The sequence below is a fragment of the Hyla sarda genome, unplaced genomic scaffold (assembly GCF_029499605.1).
Source record: "Hyla sarda isolate aHylSar1 unplaced genomic scaffold, aHylSar1.hap1 scaffold_438, whole genome shotgun sequence".
NCBI classification, from domain to species: Eukaryota; Metazoa; Chordata; class Amphibia; order Anura; family Hylidae; genus Hyla; species Hyla sarda.
Window position 1 is genome coordinate 90,268 of NW_026610452.1, and position 9,261 is coordinate 99,528.

At 48.0% G+C, this 9,261-nt stretch overlaps 2 non-coding genes and 1 pseudogene across 2 annotated transcripts; all 3 read right to left on the bottom strand.

The window, feature by feature from the left end:
* Positions 1-1,673: 1,673 nt before the first annotated feature.
* Positions 1,674-1,864, bottom strand: LOC130334628 (U2 spliceosomal RNA). The gene has a single exon (XR_008876399.1). It is a non-coding gene; the product is annotated as a U2 spliceosomal RNA (small nuclear RNA).
* A 2,095-nt stretch (positions 1,865-3,959) lies between these two features.
* LOC130334590 (U2 spliceosomal RNA) lies at positions 3,960-4,144 on the bottom strand. The gene has a single exon (XR_008876372.1). It is a non-coding gene; the product is annotated as a U2 spliceosomal RNA (small nuclear RNA).
* Positions 4,145-5,591: 1,447 nt separating this feature from the next.
* On the bottom strand, positions 5,592-5,702 carry LOC130334601 (U2 spliceosomal RNA; annotated as a pseudogene).
* Positions 5,703-9,261: the final 3,559 nt, after the last annotated feature.

Here is a 9,261-nt window from a genome sequence, read left to right on the forward strand (position 1 = left end):
TACCTGTGTGGGTTAAACCCGGGTTATTTGACAACCTATGGCGGTGATGGTTCTGCTCAGGCAGAGCAGTGCTGATGCTCCTCATAAAGCTGTCGCTGCTGTGAAGGTTCTAGGTGACATCACAAATCCCTATGGTTACATACACAACAAAGCTGGGTTGTTGTTGTTTACACTCTGCAAGGCCTGTGGAAGTGAGTGACATCATAGCACTGTAGTTCTGAGGGTTCTAGATGGATGCAACAATCTCCTGTTGCTTCTATGAAGGCCATAATAGACGACATCACCAAACAGCTCCATAGTCACATACACAGCAAAGGAGAGATGTTGTTTACACCTAGTGATGTCAGTGGTATTGAGTGACATCACAGCACAGTGCTAAGGCTCCTGGGCCTGGACACAGCAGCGGCTGCAATATCTCAACGGAGAATACGTTTATATATATGTGTGTGTGTGCGCGTATATATATATATATATATATATATATATATATATATATATATATTTCTACGCCGAAATCACTTTTAAACCCATTTCCACCTTTTCTTCCCTTCTCTTCCTCTTACTTTTTTTTCACGTTTTTTTACGTTTTTCTCCTTTTCGCCTCTTTTCTGGGCGTATTATTCTTCTTTTTCTTCTTTTTTTTCGTCTAATGCATACCCCATCAGTGCAGCAATGCTTATTCAATACCGCCAGCAGATGGAGACACTGGGGGATAATTTTCTAAGGATTTATACTGATTTTTCCTGTCTGAATTTGTCGCACAGAAAGTTGCAGGCCAAATATGTGTGACATTTCTGCGACTTTAGCTTCTAGAGCATTTTTACAACATTATACATAGGTGCTGAATACATAAAAAGCGACTGTTCAGCGACAGACAAGTCGCATCGGCTGAAAGTAGGCCAGAATGTCAGTCCATGTTGGAGCAGGTTTAGATACAGTCTAAAGTATAGATCTCAAAGTCTGTGCACAGAATTTAGCAAGGGCCTCGCACCTTCTGATGCATCAGGTAGGTGCACAATAGCATAGCCTAACCCTCTGTACTTTGGTCTATATTGATGCGGGACATAGACAGCCAGCTGATGACCAATCCATTAGTGCAATGGATGGCTGGAAGCATTTGTCTTTGCCTTTGCAATACCACAGAAGCAATGCATGGTCAATGTACAGCAATGACACACCTGTGTGAACAGCCAGGAGACACCCCCCCCCCATGTTATGTTACATAGTTACATAGTTAGTACGGTCGAAAAAAGACATATGTCCATCAAGTTCAACCAGGGAATTAAGGGGTAGGGGTGTGGCGCGATATTGGGGAAGGGATGAGATTTTATATTTCTTCATAAGCATTAATCTTATTTTGTCAATTAGGAACATTCAGCACCCACCCGCTATCAAGGCAGCTGCCTATCATGTCATGCCCTACCTGCACAGGTGTGCTGGCTACTCAAATGATCCAATTAAGGAGGCCATTTAGTCAGCAGCAGCAGAAGTCCTGTGCCTGGACGCTCCAACAGCGGCCAGACACAAGCAGAAGCAGAAGCAGCAGAAGCAGCAGCAGCACCACCTTTTGTTTTTTGGCTGCAGCAGCAGCAAGGCCCACAGGGCTGGCTAGCTGGCTAGCCAGCAAGCAGGTAGCAATGAAAGTAGGAATCTTTCTTTTTAACCCTGTAAGGGGGTGGTGCACTGTACCCGAAGATACTGCCATATCGGGTCAATGCATAGGGCGACGGAAGCAAGCTTCGAAATCGGCCCCCGTTCTCAAAAATCCATTTAATATATGGTCCCCAGATAGGGGACGTATCAGATATTAAACTGATAAGAACAGATACTACACTTGATCTTAGCCAAAAGGCCGAGAAGCGATAACCGTGAAAGGGGCGGGCCCAACAAGGTGCCCTTCATGGGCACTATCACTGCTTGCTGTCAGGGAGGCTGCCAGACAATTTTCCATGCACACTCTGGGCTGGGGGGCAGTCAACCACCAGTACACACAGCAGAACCTAAACCCATACCATTATTGCTAAGCAGCAAGACAGGGGCCCATTGCACTCCCACGGGGCCTTTTTAAATGCAATCCATAACCCGGATTTGCCAGGAACCCTTCTTACTCCTCCGACTTGCATGTGACACTGGGCTTAGGATCTGCATAGGAAACACACACACAAGCACACACCTACCTTTGTTGCCTGCAGATGCCTCCTTGGCTGTCCCCAAACGGTATCAAACCAACACCCACGGGAAGCTGTAAGCATAGAGGACATGCCTGCACCCCATTGGACTTACCTGTGTGGGTTAAACCCGGGTTATTTGACAACCTATGGCGGTGATGGTTCTGCTCAGGCAGAGCAGTGCTGATGCTCCTCATAAAGCTGTCGCTGCTGTGAAGGTTCTAGGTGACATCACAAATCCCTATGGTTACATACACAACAAAGCTGGGTTGTTGTTGTTTACACTCTGCAAGGCCTGTGGAAGTGAGTGACATCATAGCACTGTAGTTCTGAGGGTTCTAGATGGATGCAACAATCTCCTGTTGCTTCTATGAAGGCCATAATAGACGACATCACCAAACAGCTCCATAGTCACATACACAGCAAAGGAGAGATGTTGTTTACACCTAGTGATGTCAGTGGTATTGAGTGACATCACAGCACAGTGCTAAGGCTCCTGGGCCTGGACACAGCAGCGGCTGCAATATCTCAACGGAGAATACGTTTATATATATGTGTGTGTGTGCGCGTATATATATATATATATATATATATATATATATATATATATATATATTTCTCCGCCGAAATCACTTTTAAACCCATTTCCACCTTTTTTTCCCTTCTCTTCCTCTTACTTTTTTTTCACGTTTTTTTACGTTTTTCTCCTTTTCGCCTCTTTTCTGGGCGTATTATTCTTCTTTTTCTTCTTTTTTTTCGTCTAATGCATACCCCATCAGTGCAGCAATGCTTATTCAATACCGCCAGCAGATGGAGACACTGGGGGATAATTTTCTAAGGATTTATACTGATTTTTCCTGTCTGAATTTGTCGCACAGAAAGTTGCAGGCCAAATATGTGTGACATTTCTGCGACTTTAGCTTCTAGAGCATTTTTACAACATTATACATAGGTGCTGAATACATAAAAAGCGACTGTTCAGCGACAGACAAGTCGCATCGGCTGAAAGTAGGCCAGAATGTCAGTCCATGTTGGAGCAGGTTTAGATACAGTCTAAAGTATAGATCTCAAAGTCTGTGCACAGAATTTAGCAAGGGCCTCGCACCTTCTGATGCATCAGGTAGGTGCACAATAGCATAGCCTAACCCTCTGTACTTTGGTCTATATTGATGCGGGACATAGACAGCCAGCTGATGACCAATCCATTAGTGCAATGGATGGCTGGAAGCATTTGTCTTTGCCTTTGCAATACCACAGAAGCAATGCATGGTCAATGTACAGCAATGACACACCTGTGTGAACAGCCAGGAGACCCCCCCCCCCCCCCCATGTTATGTTACATAGTTACATAGTTAGTACGGTCGAAAAAAGACATATGTCCATCAAGTTCAACCAGGGAATTAAGGGGTAGGGGTGTGGCGCGATATTGGGGAAGGGATGAGATTTTATATTTCTTCATAAGCATTAATCTTATTTTGTCAATTAGGAACATTCAGCACCCACCCGCTATCAAGGCAGCTGCCTATCATGTCATGCCCTACCTGCACAGGTGTGCTGGCTACTCAAATGATCCAATTAAGGAGGCCATTTAGTCAGCAGCAGCAGAAGTCCTGTGCCTGGACGCTCCAACAGCGGCCAGACACAAGCAGAAGCAGAAGCAGCAGAAGCAGCAGCAGCACCACCTTTTGTTTTTTGGCTGCAGCAGCAGCAAGGCCCACAGGGCTGGCTAGCTGGCTAGCCAGCAAGCAGGTAGCAATGAAAGTAGGAATCTTTCTTTTTAACCCTGTAAGGGGGTGGTGCACTGTACCCGAAGATACTGCCATATCGGGTCAATGCATAGGGCGACGGAAGCAAGCTTCGAAATCGGCCCCCGTTCTCAAAAATCCATTTAATATATGGTCCCCAGATAGGGGACGTATCAGATATTAAACTGATAAGAACAGATTTTTTTTTTAAGTTAACCCTCAGAACTCCATCAGAGCTCTAAGTTCTTATTTGAGCTTGATTTTTTTTGTTCATCATCAGGAAAACCCGTTTTTCTTTATTTCTTTATCTTTTTTAACAATAAAATAAACCATATTTAAAACATAAAAAAAATATTTAACCAAAACTAACCATGCAATATTTCACCAAAGAGGATTACCAAAAGGTCATTCCTCTTCTCCATGCAAAAACCATCAAGAACTCTAGGAAACCACAAGTTATTGCACCTCTCTGCATCTCACTTTTAGCTGGAACCGCCAGCCATGCCGGAACTTTGTATGTTTCCACAAATCTATCCACATCTGCGTGAAACGAACGATAAACTTTATCCCTTGCTTCATTTATTTTGTATCCCAATCTTTCTTTTAGACTACCCAAATCCTTGTCAAAGGCCTTTTTCTCTTTATTTGTCACACTCTCGAAAACAACATCAAGAGAGCCTCCATACCTTACCGGTATAAATTCATCTTCTTCATTTTCTTTCCTTTTCTTCTCCTCCACCACTTTTCTAGTTGGAGCTTCTTCCCCTTCCGGTTCTTCACTCACTTCAATTGCCTCCTCTCTATTTCTTTTCATACCCTCCTTCTTCTTCTTCTTCCTCTTAGGACACGTGCCTACCAGATGCCCCTCATCACCACATAGGTGGCATTTTTTCTTTTCTTTACATGCTTCTGGTTCATGGCCTTCTCCTTGACATTTATAGCACCACAAGATGTCGCAGAAATCTTTCCTATGCCCGTACTTCTTACACTTTCGACAAAAGTCGTCCATGCCAGAAAAGAACAGGTCCCCATTTACTGTACCAATCTTAAAACGACCAGGCGGATACATTAGCCTTCCATCAGGTGCTTTCTGAAACTTCACTTGAAATTTCCACTTCGTCGTCCAAAGACCGAATTGATTATATATCTTGCCTTTTGGCTTCACCTCCTCACAGAATCTGGAAAGGAACAAAACAATCTCCTCTTCTGGAATATACGGACTGTACATCCTTACAGTTAGAAGTCTTTCCTGCGTCGGAAAATGGGGAGTAATCTCTACCCCTCCCAATACAGGGTGCGACTTCCACAGCAATGCTTTATTGCAGAACATACCACAGTCCTCCTCCGAAACCAGAACCACGTCATAGATACCACTTCTTGGAAATTCCAGCATGGATAATATATGTTCCTTCTTCAGCTCAAAGAGCTTGAACAAAATCTCTTCCACTACGAAAAATAAGCCTCTCTCCTTCTTCTCAGGGTCCAAAAGAGTAACACGAACTCCATTTCGTAGTCTGGCGTAGCTAGGTACACCTATAGCAGGATCTTCTGTCTTGCCAGCCTCCTCCATCGCAGAACAAAACACCTCCCCTACTGCAAGCAGGTAGGTGGTGATCGCTTCTCGTTGCCCGGGGACTAAGCCGCTACCCTGATGTCAGCAAGGGGGTTTAGTCCCACCAAAAGGTGGAACGATCCCCCAGGGAAAAGGAGCGGGTACCCCGGGCACCTTCCAGCCAGATCAAGCAAGCAAATACTACACTTGATCTTAGCCAAAAGGCCGAGAAGCGATAACCGTGAAAGGGGCGGGCCCAACAAGGTGCCCTTCATGGGCACTATCACTGCTTGCTGTCAGGGAGGCTGCCAGACAATTTTCCATGCACACTCTGGGCTGGGGGGCAGTCAACCACCAGTACACATGTTACGCCGAGCGCTCCGGGTCCCCGCTCCTCCCCGGAGCGCTCGCTTCACTCTCCCCGCGGCAGCGCTCCGGTCACGTCCTCTGACCCGGGGCGCTGCGATTCCGCTGCCAGCCGGGATGCGATTCGCGATGCGGGTAGCGCCCGCTCGCGATGTGCACCCCGGCTCCCCTACCTGACTCGCTCTCCGTCTGTTCTGTCCCGGCGCGCGCGGCCCCGCTCCCTAGGGCGCGCGCGCGCCGGGTCCCTGCGATTTAAAGGGCCACTGCGCCGCTGATTGGCGCAGTGGTTCCAATTAGTTTGTTCACCTGTGCACTTCCCTATATCACCTCACTTCCCCTGCACTCCCTTGCCGGATCTTGTTGCCTTAGTGCCAGTGAAAGCGTTCCTTGTGTGTTCCTTGCCTGTGTTTCCAGACCTTCTGCCGTTGCCCCTGACTACGATCCTTGCTGCCTGCCCCGACCTTCTGCTACGTCTGACCTTGCTTCTGCCTACTCCCTTGTACCGCGCCTATCTTCAGCAGCCAGAGAGGTGAGCCGTTGCTAGTGGATACGACCTGGTCACTACCGCCGCAGCAAGACCATCCCGCTTTGCGGCGGGCTCTGGTGAAAACCAGTAGTGGCTTAGAACCGGTCCACTAGCACGGTCCACGCCAATCCCTCTCTGGCACAGAGGATCCACTACCTGCCAGCCGGCATCGTGACAGTAGATCCGGCCATGGATCCCGCTGAAGTTCCTCTGCCAGTTGTCGCTGACCTCACCACGGTGGTCGCCCAGCAGTCACAACAGATAGCGCAACAAGGCCAACAGCTGTCTCAACTGACCGTTATGCTACAACAGTTACTACCACAGCTTCAGCAGTCATCTCCTCCGCCAGCTCCTGCACCTCCTCCGCAGCGAGTGGCCGCTCCTGGGATACGCTTATCCTTGCCGGATAAATTTGATGGGGACTCTAAGTTTTGCCGTGGCTTTCTTTCCCAATGTTCCCTGCATCTGGAGATGATGTCGGACCTGTTTCCTACTGAAAGGTCTAAGGTGGCTTTCGTAGTCAGCCTTCTGTCCGGAAAAGCCCTGTCATGGGCCACACCGCTCTGGGACCGCAATGACCCCGTCACTGCCTCTGTACACTCCTTCTTCTCGGAAATCCGAAGTGTCTTTGAGGAACCTGCCCGAGCCTCTTCTGCTGAGACTGCCCTGTTGAACCTGGTCCAGGGTAATTCTTCCGTTGGCGAGTATGCCGTACAATTCCGTACTCTTGCTTCAGAATTGTCCTGGAATAATGAGGCCCTCTGCGCGACCTTCAAAAAAGGCCTATCCAGCAACATTAAAGATGTTCTGGCCGCACGAGAAATTCCTGCTAATCTACATGAACTTATTCACCTAGCCACTCGCATTGACATGCGTTTTTCCGAAAGGCGTCAGGAACTCCGCCAAGATATGGACTCTGTTCGCACGAGGCGTTTCTTCTCCTCGGCTCCTCTCTCCTCTGGTCCCCTGCAATCTGTTCCTGTGCCTCCCGCCGTGGAGGCTATGCAGGTCGACCGGTCTCGCCTGACACCTCAAGAGAGGACACGACGCCGTATGGAGAACCTCTGCCTGTACTGTGCTAGTACCGAACACTTCCTGAGAGATTGTCCTATCCGTCCTCCCCGCCTGGAAAGACGTACGCTGACTCCGCACAAAGGTGAAACAGTCCTTGATGTCTACTCTGCTTCTCCACGTCTTACTGTGCCTGTGCGGATGTCTGCCTCTGCCTTCTCCTTCTCTACAGTGGCCTTCTTGGACTCTGGATCTGCAGGAAATTTTATTTTGGCCTCTCTCGTCAACAGGTTCAACATCCCGGTGACCAGTCTCGCCAGACCCCTCTACATCAATTGTGTAAATAATGAAAGATTGGACTGTACCATACGTTTCCGCACGGAGCCCCTTCTTATGAGCATCGGATCTCATCATGAGAGGATTGAACTTTTGGTCCTCCCCAATTGCACCTCGGAAATTCTCCTTGGACTTCCCTGGCTTCAACTTCATTCCCCTACCCTGGATTGGTCCACTGGGGAGATCAAGAGTTGGGGGTCCTCTTGTTCCAAGAACTGTCTAAAACCGGTTCCCAGTAACCCTTGCCGTAACTCTGTGGTTCCTCCAGTAACCGGTCTCCCTAAGGCCTATATGGACTTCGCGGATGTTTTCTGCAAAAAACAAGCTGAGACTCTACCTCCTCACAGGCCTTATGATTGCCCTATCGACCTCCTCCCGGGCACTACTCCACCCCGGGGCAGAATTTATCCTCTCTCTGCCCCAGAGACTCTTGCCATGTCCGAATACGTCAGGGAGAATCTAAAAAAGGGCTTTATCCGTAAATCCTCCTCTCCTGCCGGAGCCGGATTTTTCTTTGTGTCCAAAAAAGATGGCTCCCTATGTCCTTGCATTGACTACCGCGGTCTTAATAAAATCACGGTTAAGAACCGCTACCCCTTACCCCTCATCTCTGAACTCTTTGATCGCCTCCAAGGTGCCCACATCTTCACTAAATTGGACTTAAGAGGCGCCTATAACCTCATCCGCATCAGAGAGGGGGACGAGTGGAAAACGGCATTTAACACCAGAGATGGACACTTTGAGTATCTGGTCATGCCCTTTGGACTGTGCAACGCCCCTGCCGTCTTCCAAGACTTTGTCAATGAAATTTTTCGTGATCTGTTATACTCCTGTGTTGTTGTATATCTGGACGATATCCTAATTTTTTCTGCCAATCTAGAAGAACACCGCCAGCATGTCCGTATGGTTCTTCAGAGACTTCGTGACAACCAACTCTATGCCAAAATTGAGAAATGTCTGTTTGAATGCCAATCTCTTCCTTTTCTAGGATATTTGGTCTCGGGCCAGGGACTACAGATGGATCCAGACAAACTCTCTGCCGTCTTAGATTGGCCACGCCCCTCCGGACTCCGTGCTATCCAACGCTTTTTGGGGTTCGCCAATTACTACAGGCAATTTATTCCACATTTTTCTACCATTGTGGCTCCTATCGTGGCTTTAACCAAAAAAAATGCTGATCCCAAGTCCTGGCCTCCTCAAGCAGAAGACGCCTTTAAACGACTCAAGTCTGCCTTTTCTTCGGCTCCCGTCCTCTCCAGACCTGACCCTTCCAAACCCTTCCTATTGGAGGTTGATGCCTCCTCAGTGGGAGCTGGAGCTGTTCTTCTACAAAAAAATTCTTCCGGGCATGCTGTCACTTGTGGTTTTTTCTCTAGGACCTTCTCTCCAGCGGAGAGGAACTACTCCATCGGGGATCGAGAGCTTCTAGCCATTAAATTAGCACTTGAGGAATGGAGGCATCTGCTGGAGGGATCAAGTTCTCCTGTTATTATCTACACCGACCACAAGAACCTCTCCTACCTCCAGTCTGCCCAACGGCTGAATCCTCGCCAGGCC